This window comes from Lissotriton vulgaris, chromosome 3_1 (assembly GCF_964263255.1).
Source record: "Lissotriton vulgaris chromosome 3_1, aLisVul1.2, whole genome shotgun sequence".
In the NCBI taxonomy this organism is placed as follows: domain Eukaryota; kingdom Metazoa; phylum Chordata; class Amphibia; order Caudata; family Salamandridae; genus Lissotriton; species Lissotriton vulgaris.
In genome coordinates, this window is record NC_141689.1 from 1,747,349,280 (window position 1) to 1,747,362,311 (window position 13,032).

The following is a 13,032-nucleotide window of genomic DNA, read 5'->3' on the forward strand; positions in this document are numbered from 1 at the left end:
TTCAGGAAAGATCACTATGTGCCTCTTACATTCGGAATTCCATCGCTTGGAGGTTTTCCGGCGCGCGGCTGTTTTCGTGCTCCTCGCGCATTGTTTCAGGAGAACGCGTTACTTGAGCAAAACATAAAAACGGAGTTGGTTGTTCGAGACCTGTGATTAGTATTAGCAGCTTTTTGTTTGGGTGTTAGAAAATGACGTCCCCATAGCAACTTCAGCATTACTGAAGTAAAAAGGTCCTTTGAGGGAGCAGAGCTGCCGGGCAGCAGCAGCCTCTGAGGAGCCGTCGAAAAGCCCGGGAGTCTCCACAAACAGGCCGCTCTGGGAGAGAGAAACCCCCAGGTCAGTGAGTACCCGCTCTCTTCTCGTCTCTCGCTCGTTTCTAGACTGCTGGGCTGGGCTTTTTGCTTTAAACTTCGAATGGCGAGAAGAGGATAATCAATGGGGCAGGTGACTCTATATCAGATTATGCCAAACAAAAATGCAGTGAATGTTCGTGAATGTGCCAGACTCTGGTTTCCACGCTACTGTTTGTTTGACTTCTTTAAAAGTATTCACTTGGTGACGCGCTTTGGTTAGCAGTGCCTAATACATAAAAGAATGAGTGTCCGTGTCCAAAGCGCTGCTCAGAAGTCCGCGGTCAGTGCTATTGAATACATGTTGGCGCTCCCTATGCAAATTCTGATAGTCTTAAATCCTCCTCATGACTCTTCAATCCAGACACTCCCTGCCCCTTTATCTCGCTCTTGCAGTTTCCTGCTCTCTCCCTTTGTGGCTATTTCGCCTCCTTTCTATTCCTCCGTCTTTCCAATCTGTGAGTTTTTCACTAGTTTGCGCCCGCAAAAAACTGATGTTAAATAAGTGCGGGCCCCCAAAAGTAAGTGCCGATCCGCAAAAACAGGTGCCGGTGTCCCCAACCGGCAACCATCGGCTCAAATTAAGCACTGCTGGTTAGAGCCTATGGTATCCTGATAGACAGTCCTTAGTGATACGACATACTGAATACTGAACACTTGCAAGTTGCAAGTAAAGAAAACGTATCCTGCCATACAATACATCAATTATTTAATACCTGTCTAATAAACCTTCAGTAGCTGACTTGTTTTGAGAAATGACCATGGTTTGAAAGCAGAGATCCACCTTTCCATATAAAGCGTGGTACTAACCAGGTCACTTGTAAGCAGCTCTCACAATTTCCTGAAAATTAGGGAGCAAAGACACAGGGGGATACAGTGATCTGCCCAGGATCATAAAAGGTTGTCAGGCTTGGAGATACAGACTAAAATGCAGAAGCCCGAGCTGACCAGCTAGCAACTTTGCATTATTACTTCAACTATTTTCAAAGTGGAGGTGTTGTTGGTCTCAGCTTGATTAATTCCTCCACACAATATTTGAAAAAAATATGTTCATTGGTGAATTTTGAGACATATTCCTAATTATATGGATCCAGAGGATCATGACTATGCTATCAAAATGTGTGATCTTCTACAGCAAGCACTTTGTGACCTTAAATGCTGTTTTATAGAGCTATTAAATCATTTTATGCTCAGTTTGAACAACATATGTACTTCAGGAAATGTTGGTGTAACAAATGAATTGTTGTTTATCTGAAACACTGAGCCACTGCAGAGGTTATGGTAACTTTGAATATGGTGCAAGAAAAACAAGCATTGGCATAGCCAATAGGTCTCGGCTTTGGGACCTTATAAGTGTTTAGCCAAGCAACAGTTGATATTGTTCCACCAAGGATATTGTGCTGCATAACTACATACTTATATAAGGTCCCAAAAGCGAGACCGATTGACTATGCAAATGCTTGTTTTTTTATTGTTGGTTAGAAGGTACTGCCTTGCTTACATCTATACATAATCAATGGTGAAAGTCGAAATGAAAGTATTAGCAGTGGAACTGTGACCAATGGGATGCATGGTCACTTGTCATCTATTACGCCATCAGTCAAACCTGACATTTCGTTTGCACTTTGCATTCTAGGACCTGTAAGTTCCCTTTTAACTCTATGTATGGACTCAAAAAGTCCAGCATGCACAGTGCTTGTACATACAAAATTAGACCTTGATGAAAATAAGTGGCTGCAAAGGGAATGATGTGGGACAGATGATTGGAACCTCAACATCTTTGGTGGCTGATACCATCAAAAGAACATTACCCAAATGTACAGGTTGGGTGGGGGGGGGTGGGGGCTGGTTTCCCTCAGCAGAAGGGATAGGATAAGAGAAATGGATTGTAAAAGGATAAAGAAAATTTCAAGATAAGGTGTGCAAGAAACGACTCCCTTGCAGAGGCCAGGCCCTGTTTGGCTCCACAACCACACACTCCTTCATGATGTGTGTAAATACATTAATACTAATAGGGTGGTATTAAATAGGCCCTCTTCATTCCAGTTAGAATAATTAATATTCCTTTATCTTTTAAGTTATGGCTGGTGTTCTCTTACCTTATGTTACGATGTAGGAACGTTGCGTAGTGCAACCATAATTACAAGTCATAAACAGCTCTTTAAAACATTGAAGGCTGCTTCTAAACTTGTTGCCTTCTTGCAAGTCAGACGTCTCTCTGATATGTCTATCCTCTGCTGTTAATTCAGAGGCAGGGTGTTACTCATTAAAGAATGTGCCTCTTGGGTGACGGGTGAGCACGGGGCTGACTCGGGGAGTATTTTCTGCAAGCTGCCAACCAGAGGCCAGCCCACGACACGTTTTATGGATTGACAACTATGCTGAATGCTGCAACCCTTGCGCGCTGCAATGTTTCCTAAATGAACATGAAAGCCAATCAGCTCGCCTGGAATGTTGTCAGGAGCACACAACATGGTTGTTTGTGAGACAGAGTACATGAATGCAATGCAGCCCAGGTTGTATTTCTGAAGGATAAAGAGATGAACCAATAAGTTGGGAGACCTGCCACTAAAAATGCATGAAGTCGCAGTACGTACCAGTGGAAAATACCCGTTTAGGGATTTTTTGTTTTTTAAAGAAACACAGTCTTTAGCTCAGTTATCTTTCATTGAGAAAGTAAATACAGAAGGAAACCAACACATCTGAAGTATATAAGTAAACAGAGGACTATGGCAGGCGTGTAAAAAGAAGTAGCCTTGCCTTTGTAATTGTTTGTCGCCAGCGCTAATTGCCCGGGGCTGTGCACTCAAGTGGTCGCCAGCTGTGCTGGTTTCCACGGAAGCAATGGTTCTATGGAGACACACTTTTGCGCGTTTCGTTTAAGAGCGTCTCATCGTAAAATACTTCTCGGCATAATTCAGCTTTGCACAATAAGGGAACATTTTCCAACTGTCCAGCCTTTATTTACTCATTAGAATTAAGGCGTTGCCTTTTTAAATAAATAAAAAAAGGAAATACGGGGGTGCCTTTGTATAGCTCTCTAATTGCAGGTCAGGCTGCCTGGAAGCACAGGCCATCCGGAGGGCGGTATGTCGTTTTTTCTGGAGAGGGCTGTGAAATGTACAGAATAAGTGTACACTTCAAAAGACAGGCTGCAGTGCTTACTGGCGTCACTCCAACACCTGCATTTGACGAATATACATGGAACAAGCAGACACAGAAGTCCACTTCGGCCATTGTCGGCAAAAGTGAAAGCGTTTCCCTTGCGGGAGCGAGCAGCGCCAGGAGCAATAATTGCTAACACATGGCGCCAAAGCTCGCTCCCGCAAGGGAATCGCCAAACGTGCACGCATTGCCATTGACAGCAATGCAACAGGTGCACATTTTTGCCTGCAAAGCTGTGTCGATTACACAGAAGTCCACTTCGGCCAGTGTCGGCAAAAGTGAAAGCGTTTCCCTTGCGAGAGCGAGCAGCGGCAGGAGCGATAATTGCTAACACATGGCGTCAAAGCTCGCTCCCGCAAGGGAATCGCCAAACGTGCACACGTTGCCATTGAAAGCAATGCAACGCTTGTACGTTTTAGCCTGCAAAGCTGTGTCAATTGCAAAAGGTCTTTTTCCTATAAAGCGCATGCGCGCTGCGTAGGCAAGACCTAAAATGGACATCAGGAATACTGTGATTTATACCACCAGTAAGTCTTTGCTCCTAGTATACTAACTCCATTTAGTAGCACAGTGAACTGGGATATTTTCCATCAGAGTGGCTTTTCATAGAACAATAATTTAACCTCATAGTTTTGTGCAATAACTATGGGGCCTATTACGATGTCGGTCGTAAAGCCTCTGACCTTAGATCGGAGGTTTTATGACTGACATCATCTGTTTCAATTTCCGCCGGCTGATTACAATAACAGCCGATCTGAATTGAAACCGGACAGTCATTCCGGCTGGCTTCCGACAAGCTCAAGTTGGGGAGGGGACACTCTGTTAATCCCTGCACCTTGTGGCAGACACCTTGGCAGTTACAGCCGGGTGCAGGAATTAGCACAATATCCTATTTCTCTATGATAGCCTGTGTTTTGCCAGGTTTACAGCCGTAACACAAGCTCTCATAGAGAAATAGGAGAATGGGACCACACCAAGTGCAGTCGCATCATAATTAGGCAGTCGGGACCACCGATCAGTCCCATTTCCACCAGTGTCGGTCATAGGAAGCTTCGACCGACATTGTGACATACCGTACAATAACTTTAATCTTGATAATGCACTGTGACCTATAGATCTACTCTTGATAATACAAAGAGTCACTTGGAAGCATGCTCTTTTCAGTACCCAGACTCATTGAGAGTCCCTCCCGAAATACCCAAACACATTGCAAAAATCAATAGTCATTCTGAGCTGAGATCTAGATGTGACCAGGAGTCCATAAAAACTGTATCATGAGTGATTATGAAAGTGACTCATAGCTCTGCCCCATAATACACAGACTCACTGAAAGCTCTAGTCCTGAAAATAACCAGATTTGCCCACATTTTCCTCCTGATTTTTTTTCAAACCATCTTTATTAAAGTTTTACATTATCAACGGCTGCTTCCATATCATCATAATATGCAATTGAACAATAAAGGAAAACTCTCTTGGAACTAAACCATTATTTTTCTCAAATTTCATTCAGCTGTATTCATGCCACCAACCATAACAACACTTTAATACTTCACAATAATCACAAGCATGGCCCCCAAAAAACAATTATAAAAAACACATAGATAGAGTCTATGACTAGTATTGCAGAATATTTTTATTAAGAACCGTCATAATTTTTTTTGGGATAAAATCAAGTAATGCTGATGCAATTTTAAACAACAAATGATAAAAATCATAACATTTGAAATACACGAGAGACAGACAACATGTGAAACATTGCGTTCACTATGAGTATGTAGGTATGGTAGTATATAGCAGATTAGTACCCATTGAGAACATACAACACAGGACAACCATATGGTTGGTTGTTCAAACCACCTATTAAGTGCGCCACCTTTGATTTTAGGAATAAAGGGGTCAATATATTGGTAGTTAAGATTGATTACGTAAACTAATGAGGTTCGTTACTGGGTTTTTCTTGATACCCCGAATTTGAGCCGTTCGTGAGTATTAATGGGGCCCACAAGAGAACCTTGTTAGGGATTGCTGCTTTAAGCAACAAATCCTGCAGTTGCAGACCCGCCAATGAGGTTCCCGAAGCGTGGTCTCCATGACATCCTAAATTTGAGCGGTTTAGGAGTGTTGTGGGGCCCGCTAGAGATCCTTGGGGGCGATTGCTGCTTTAAACAATACACCCTTTAGTCACGAGTCGCTGCTCGATGACGTATGTCAGGCACATCAGGTGCGGCTTATTTACTGGCTTATATGTAGCTGGGGAGAATACGGGTCTTTCGTTAGCCATTTGCTAAGAGGAACAGAACGGCGGAGAACGCCACCTTTGAGCCTTTGTTACAAGTAAGGACTTATATAGATTAGGATACTTTGGGATCGGCACAGAGTGTGATGCGTAGGGAGTAATGACCCGACCGAGCACTCACACAATTATAAAGGGAGCATTCATGCAACTGTATAGGGGGTCATGAGTCTGTATTAATGGAGATAACTCTAGGTTCAGTTCTTAGATCAATGGATATGTTCTTTTTGCATTTGTTACCCAGAGTGGGACTGGTATGCCCAGACATGGGTCCAGCGCTCTCCATGCCACTGGAGTCAAGCTATCCTGGCTGATGAGGGCTGAAAACCCGAAACCGGTCCTAGGATGCTTGTTTCTAGTCCAGTGAGGACCTGGCCTGGCAGTTCGGACTGGACTGTTCCATTGGGCGCAGGGTCAAGACTAATTTGCATATGGCTGGGTACAAACTGGAATTACATGGTGAGCAATAAAATGATGGATTTAGGCCCAGATCTCTGTACTGGGCTGAATGTATGACATTGTTCTGCATTCTGTCCATCAATTGTTCTTTTTGCATATTTTTTTTTTTTTGTATGTTCTTATATAGCGCTCGAATCACCCGGAGGCATCTCGGCGCTTGCCTTGGGAACCCGTCCTGGCTTTTCCCTGTGAGATAGCCCCTAACGGGCATCCCCAAGGTGAAAGCCAGGCATCCCGCCGCGGGGGGCCGTTGTGGAGATTAAGCAAGCTTAATGCCCAGAGTTGCAGAGTGTGAACCCATGATTAGGTCAGGCACCGAAGCGAGAATTATCGAGTCCGTGGACATTTGAGCTCAAGACCCTGCCGCGTCGGGAATTGAACCCTGGTCCCGGGTCTGACCTCTGCTTCAGGGTCTGCCTGCTCTAACCAGTGAGCCACACTTCTCCACTTTTATTCACATTGTCTTCTATTTGGCATTATACTATATCTTTTATACCAAGATGTAATTTAATACTATTTCAGATTAGAACAAAGGGAATTTATAACGGTGACCAAAAAATGTATCGTCTCTTGGCACGTTAGGACTAAGTTGAAGATATTCTAAGATCTCCTGAATTGAGGGATAAAATACGTAAATCAAAGGTAGGTGTGATGATATTCTCACTTGTGGAATATTTACAAGAGAATAGGGATTAACAGGGTTGCGAATTAAAATAGAGTATCAAAGGGACACTCATATAAACCCATTGTTTATGTCCCCCATTTAGGATGCCACTGATATAACAGGGGAGTAGCGTTTACCTGTACCTGATGAATAACGTACTGGACTCCGTTTAAGACTTGAGGAATATTCAGTTTTTACATTGACAAACACTATGAGTTGTAGATTTATTAAAATAGTCTTTCTTAATGAGGAGATGTGGGATAGTCCTGTAGGTCATCATCGTTCAATTAATTCCGAGATTTATTTTGTTTACAGGATCTCGTTGTGTCCCCATATTGTGGTGAAAGGTGACACATCATTCAATACGTACCACTGAGATGGGTGTAATGGAATATAGTTGTTTAAAATCAAGTCTATGTATGTGGTCTTATTGGATTATATTTTCTGATATTTTGGACGAGATGCCATTCATAATTTAACACATATCAGACGTATTCACTCTTGGTAAGAGAAGTAGGATAGGTGAGATATTCCTCTTTTTTCCTACACTCAAGGGCACATGTGACCTTAGCACTATACCTGTGAATAATGTAGCCAGTTATTTTTTAACTAATAGTTCCATAAAAGATTGAGTATTGTGTGGGAAGGCTGAATGAGTGGTGTCCTTTACATTTAGTGAATGCATGAGGAGTGAATTTTATGGCAGTTTTGGACCCCTATAAACAATTGTAAAATCATATTGATAATCTTTGTTCTTGTACTTAGAGGCTACAGATTGGATAAATGGCCTGCATTGGCTTCAAGTTTGTGTTTTGATTATATGCAATTGTGACTTGAATGATGCAACAACATATGGTCATGATGTTTTTAATGTGTGTTTTTTAAATTGGTGCAATGAAATTGTATCATCAATAGGAGAGACAATTATTATTCGTGTCCTGATGAAGGTGGTCTTTTAAATAGTTTGCTACTACAAAAACGCGTCAACGCCCTGTTCTTGTAGGGTTATATTCAAGGAACTTTCTATGTCTAATCTAATATTAATTAGTGGACCGATTCTTTTGGAATAACCATGCTATGATGTTTTTAATGTTTCACATGCTGTCTGTCTGTCTCTCGTGTATTTCAAATGTTATGATTTTTATCATTTATTGTATAAAATTGCATCTGCGTTATTTGATTTTAACCCAAAAACGTTATATGGTGGTTCTTAATGGTGGTTCTTAATAAAAATATTCTGCAATACTAGTCATAGACTCTATCTATGTGTTTTTTATATTTGTATTTTTGGGGCCATGCTTGTGATTATTGTGAAGTATTAAAGTGTTGTTATGGTTGGTGGCATGAATACAGCTGAATGAAATGTGAGAAAAATAATGGTTTAGGTCCAAGAGAGATTTCCTTTATTGTTTACCTGTGGTACCCTGTCTCTTGGTCAGTAGGGTCACTCCCTCTTTCTTCACATAATATGCAATTGTACAATTACAGACTCAATGTCGTGGTGCAAATGTGTCAATAACAATACGGGAATATGATTGCATATTATTCCAACCTTCTTCAACCCAACTGTAAACAAACATAAGCCTATAACTTCATCCCCCCAATAACAGAAAAAACAAATGCAGTATAAAGATTCCTGCAGTTCGCTCCAAGGGAAGGGGGTTGGGGCAATCTGATCCTCCGCCAGGAGCAATAGATGGTGGCTTGAACGTGTTAATGGAGCTATGCTCCTATTCTGGTTCGTCCACCCCAGGGAGGTGAGGCCATACCTAGTCAGGGGTGGTGCTACAATCGCGAGGGATGCCGTAGCACACTAGTCAGAGCCCTCCTTGATGTTTGGGGTCCTCTGGATAGTGGACAGTAGCTCATCCCATACAGCTACTATGCGCCTCTTCCTCACACATTCAATCTCTTCCCGCTGGAGTACCATAGCCTTTTCCATGCCCCATTTTATGGTTGCTGCCTACCAGTGCTCAATGCCCGGGAGCGTAGGGTCTTTCCAGTGCGTCAATATCGGTCGTCAAGCTATCAACAGCGGCAAGTCAATAAAGCGGTTAGTGGAACAGCCCACTCTTTGGTGCTTGTGGAGACCCAGCATACAGCTTTCCACCCCATCCAGGTCTGGGCAGCCTGTAACATGAGTTATGGCTGTGCATACTTCTGTCTAAAGTGTGCAACCATTCAGATAAGACCAAATCATGTGTATCATGTCTGCTGCAAAAACATGATAGCGAGAGCAATCAGTGGATGCCATAGGGTATATTTGTGGCAATTTGGCTGGTGCAAGGTAGGTTTGATGTAGTATGTTTAACTGAATGTACTGGACGCTGCAGGAGACTTTTTGTGTGTGTGCCAGGACTTTGCCCCATTCCTTCTGGGTCAGCCCGCACTCTATGTCATGCTCCCAGTGTTGTTGCAGGGGAACAATTGGGTCCTGTGTCACATGAGAGAAAGCTTTTGAAAGCCAGAATATCAAAGAGCGCCTATTGTGTGGAGGACCTGGGTCAGGGGGTGACGAACAAGCTCAGTGTCAGTGATGCCCCACATCCACTCCAGTTCAAGTGCGAGGCGTCTATGCATCAGAAATTGGCCCGCTGGAAGTCTTGTTTGTTTCACCAGCAAGTCCAATGGGATGAAGGCCCCGTCCTGGACAGTAGCAACCAGACGCGGCCGGTAGTGGGATTACTGGCCGGGTGGTGACGTGGGGAGGGGGAGGGGCAGGGTGGGGGGTAGTAATGTATGGATTACAGAGTTTAACAGGTAAGTAAACAGATAAATAAATAAAACAAATTTCGTTGTGTGCACTGCATCACCAAATGTGATGTAGTGTGCGCAACGAAATTCGTTTTGTTTATTTCTATGTTTACTTACCTGTTAAACTCCGTAATCCATACATTATTACACCCCACCCTGCCTCTCCCCCTCCCAACGTCACCGCCCGGCCGGTACTCCCACTACTGGCCGCGGCTGGTAGCAGTTGCTACTGGACCTGGGTGGTAGAGGGGGGAAGGGCGAAGGCAGAGGAAGGGGGGGGTGACAAAAAAAGTTTTAAAAACAAAAACACTTACCCTTGACGGATGACCGCAGCCTCTCCTCCCTCCTCCTCATCCTGACTCCGGTCCCGCAGCAGGATTCAGGATGCAGGAAGCACCCAGCTCCCAGCCTCCCGATAGCCAATCACAATGCTAAAATGCTAAAATGTTAAAATGCTAAAATGCAGGGTTGTGATTGGTTTGAGCGCCTTGGATCGGCACTCAGCTAGTGAATGGGGCCTAGGCATGTTCTCCACGCAGACTGTAGTGAGAAGTGCACATGAATGTTTGGCCGGCCCAAGAGTGCCGGCCAAACAGTCATGTGCACTTAGGAGTGGGCAAACCACTTTTCCCCTGCTTCTCTGTGGTCGAGGTAGCCCCGTTCTTAATACAAAGCTACAGCTGAGGAAAACATTAAATGATAATAATGCAAACTATGATCATTTTATGTTTCTTTTACTACACTACTGCAGTGTGCATCAGGAACTGACCTGCTGGGGGTCCTGTTTGTACTGCCAGCAGATCAAATGGGATGAGCACTCCATAAAAGAATAAGTTGCCTAGCGAGCTCACTCCAGCAGTATCCCACATTGCCAGTCCCTCCCGGATGTGTCCTCTCTGAAAACTCGAATAGAGCACAAGGGGATCTTGGGTGCATATAATGTGATGCTGGACGTGATATGCATTGCTCGGCGATGGCACTCGTATGCCATCCAAAGGAGGCTGTTAGTAGGCACAGGCAAAGCCAAGCTGGGAAGGAATAAATCTTGATCCAGACTGATTACTCCTGTCTCGGAGCCCACCTCTGTCAAATTGTGCCCACCAAGCCACCATGCCAGCCATTGGAGCTGTGTCGCCAAATTACTTTGCTTCTAATAAAACCCAGATTTACTCAGACTTTTTTTTTAAAAACACTCATACTCACAGCTCCAGTTCTCACAATATCACTTAGAAGCTGCTCTTGGTTATATAAAAATTTATTCGAACAAATTTGCATAGAGTGATATTATGCTCCTGCTAATAGACTTACTCATAGTTTAGTTTGTTATATTAAATACTCATTTGGACTCTGCTCCTGATGATAAACATATTCATTCAGATACTACCGCTTATAATACACAGACCAACTCAGATTCCATCCTGTTAACACAAACATTTAATCAGATATTACCCAAATGACACTCCGGCTCACTGAAAGATCTGCTTCTGATAATAGCCTGTTCCATTCAGACCCACAAGGACTCAATCAGACTTTGTCTTTGATAATACACACGTTCACTCTTGTTGCACCCAGATTCACTCAAACGTTACTTCTTACTTGGCGCTGTACTTCCGATTGTGTTTGGACAAAATTCAAATAAAAAATATGGTGAAACATAGATGTTGTGTAAAAAATATCGGGAAGACAAAAATATTGTTGACAGAAATATTGAAGGCAAAAATATTGTTTTAAGTGTGTTTTTAATATTGTAAACATTATTATTTATGAAACTATTGTACATAATATCATTTTTATGGGTTAATTTTTGTAGTAATTTTTACACATTTACAAAACATTTGTTTATAAATTGAATTAATATTTAGAATTAATGTAAATGTATTTATGTTATGAGAGTGGGATGTTGGATATGTCTAAGAAAAGGGTGGGGAGATTATTAAAATTAGTGAATGTTAATTTGGGAATAAAATTGTAAAAATTATGTGAATGTTCTCTGATATTTTAGAAAATATGTACATTTGCGTGTATGTAATGTAAGATTTTTTTAAATTTCTTACATAATTTCTAAATTTCAAAAATTAGAAAATTAATATTTTGTACATTTTTTTTATGTTTGTTATAAAGATTCATTTTAATTTGTACATCATTATTTATGTTTAAATGTACATTTCTAAGTTATATTTTTTATTTATTGAAAATTAGTCACGTTTTTATGTATTTATTTATTTATATTTTAAACATATTTTATTCGTTTTATAATCACGAATTACACAATTCTTGAACATTCATAGTCATCATGCATCAAGCCTTCCAGTGCCCCTCCCCTACCTAGTGTATCTACACATAGCATCCAGTGATATTCCACATTCAATATATCCAGGGCCGTACGATCCACATGTAATCGTGCTATTCAACTTAGTACTACTAACTGTAGTCCTCCTGCTAACGGTACCCCCACCCCATTACCGCACCCTCCCCATTTTGTGCAACTTTTCCCAATCTTATATCGTGATGTAGCTACTATTCAGAATTTCCCATAATGTATCCAGAAGGGGTCTCTTCCTTGCCTAATTTCCACCTCCTACTCTTCCTCTGCTTGGTGATCAGATAGAGATTGTACTAGTGTCTCCCACGCGTTTGTTGAGTCTAGTGCCTTCTCATTATTCAGATGACTTTCCTGCTGATATCTAAGAACACTCTCGCCACCAGCCCATTTAAATAGCTCAGCCTTACACCTCTTGCTGGTAGGGCCTTCTTTCGATTTCCAATGTTTTGTTATTTCCTTTTTCGCTAGCAGTAACCCCATATCCACAAATTTGCTCGTCCCCTTGGTCTTGGATGTATGAGGGAACCAATGCAGTTTCGCTCTGTTACCGCATTCAATATGTTTCCTACATCTCTCCAATAGTCCCCCAACTTAGGGCACTCCCACAGCATATGTTCCAAATCTACCCCTTCGCCCGTGCACCGAGGGCATGCTGCATCTTCCACTTTAAAATACTTCCTAATCCTAACCGGTGTCAAATATGCCCTGTGTAGTATAAAGAAATGCACCAATTGAAATCTTGCATTCCTCGTGCTTTTCCAAGCCCTACGCATTATTTGTTCCCATGCTGTCTCCGGTATTGGCTTCCCAATGCCTGTTTCCCATTTTAACCTCAAGGTGTCCAGTGGCGCCAACCCTTCATTCAGGATTCTGGAATATAGACAAGTGACCGCCTTAAAGGTCCCAGCCGCCATCATCACATATTGGCATGCCGTTGTCATTTTGGGTTCCGTGAGCCCTTCCTTCTACTGTGCCCGCTGTGCATGAACTAGTGCGGCGTGTAACAGGAATCCCCCCCTGG

General features: G+C 42.5%; 1 protein-coding gene across 1 annotated transcript in view; it reads left to right on the forward strand.

Annotated features, from left to right (window-relative positions):
• The first annotated feature begins 212 nt into the window (after window positions 1-212).
• LOC147728404 (cilia- and flagella-associated protein 337-like) overlaps window positions 213-13,032 on the forward strand; it is a 378,048-nt gene continuing 365,228 nt past the window's right edge. The window contains exon 1 of the mRNA XM_086963279.1: window positions 213-339. The gene's annotated coding sequence lies outside the window, so the exon portion shown is untranslated. The remainder of the gene's footprint in view (window positions 340-13,032) is intronic.